This window comes from Mizuhopecten yessoensis, unplaced genomic scaffold (genome assembly GCF_002113885.1).
Source record: "Mizuhopecten yessoensis strain PY_sf001 unplaced genomic scaffold, ASM211388v2 scaffold4899, whole genome shotgun sequence".
NCBI lineage: Eukaryota > Metazoa > Mollusca > Bivalvia > Pectinida > Pectinidae > Mizuhopecten > Mizuhopecten yessoensis.
Window position 1 is genome coordinate 661200 of NW_018405777.1, and position 1627 is coordinate 662826.

A 1627-nucleotide genomic window follows, 5' to 3' on the forward strand; every position below is an offset into this window, starting at 1 on the left:
CAAAAAACACCTGTAGCTGTTTTGAGGAACTTGATCAACCATGTTTTTCATTATTTTGAGTACTTACTCAAACAGCCAAAGGAGGACAACTTTCCCATCACACGATTTAATTTTGGACATTACATCACAGAATCAACAAATGTATTTAAAAGTTGGTCCTCAGCTGGGAAAGTGATAAAAGTTTTTTTTTCAAGTAATCACTTTCATAGATATAGTGAATATGGCTATATTTAAAATATTGTATTAACAATACCTAATATCTCAGCAGTTCAAAAGTTCATATTCAACTGGTTTGATATCTATTCCGTGCATATTCGCTACCAGAAATTATATTTACTCATTAACTTTAATAATTGCTGACTTGGAGAAATATGGGCAGTTTTCTGCCATAGCTATTTAAGTACATATCTTAGCTTGTCTTGTATTTGGTGGCTTGAAAAGTGTAATGTAAACGAAATGTTATGTATAAGTATTGCTATATTTGACTGTAAACGCTTACTATTTAGTATATCTGTATTGTACATCAAGTATGTAATGATTGTATCATGTGTTTATCCATAAATTAATTTTAAATTATGAACATAAAATTTGATAAACAGACAATTATGTGTTTATTATTTTATTTTACCAATTTCATACCCCCCCCCCCCCCCCCCCTAAAAAAAATGCCTTACATATCACATACACAGAAAGGCTATTAGTCAGACATGTAACTTTCACACAGGTAAGTTACCTGTGGGGTAAGTATGAAACAGACTATAATTGGTTTGCCATTGTCTTCCTATATCAACACTTTTCTTTGTTCTGTAACAGGAAATAAAAAAAGCATGGCCAGACCGGGGTTAGAACCCGGGACCTTCCGAACTCTAGACGGATGCTCTACCAATTGAGCTATCCGGTTGCCGACGATCGACCCAGTCCAGGTCTATTACATTCCTCCCTCCTTTAACAAAGTCTTTGACCCCGAAGACACACGAGACCCTATACCACCTCTTGTGGGTATATTTCGTTGGACACCAAATGTAACAGGAAAGGAAAAATGCACGGCCAGACCGGGGTTCGAACCTGGGACCTTCCGAACTGTAGACGGATGCTCTATCAATTGAGCTATCTGGTCATCGACAATCGACCCAGTCCAGTTCCGCTACAGTTCTCTTAAAAGTCGGGGAACTGAGAACACCCCCGTTGAAAGATATCACATCCCAGCACAAATTAAATGGGTCATCATATAAACCACAATAGAGACATTTGTACCTGTAAGGTCTGTGGTAACTGTACTAGCCACAGGGCATAGGTATTAAGGTATTAAAGTTAAAGAAGGTTTATTAAATACATTTGCAGGATGAACAATAAATATCACACTTAACATTTTACCAATACCAATCAGGAATCTTTGAGGGAAAGTTATATCACGTTAGCACATTAAAAAATATACAACGTTCAAATATGCTTTCATAGATGCGTTCTATTACTCTCTGGTACTACTTTATAATGTTTACGCCAAAATCATACACACATATATATATCACTGAAGTTATATATCAGTTACTCTACGGAAAGATGGTCTTGTCTTTTCCATGACCGTACCATTTCATGTAGGCAGGGATAATCCTGGAGGGGGCCACCA

At 36.7% G+C, this 1627-nt stretch overlaps 1 non-coding gene across 1 annotated transcript; it reads right to left on the reverse strand.

Moving 5' to 3' along the window:
• Window positions 1-1044: 1044 nt before the first annotated feature.
• Window positions 1045-1117, reverse strand: Trnac-aca. The gene has a single exon. It is a non-coding gene; the product is annotated as a tRNA-Cys (tRNA).
• Window positions 1118-1627: the final 510 nt, after the last annotated feature.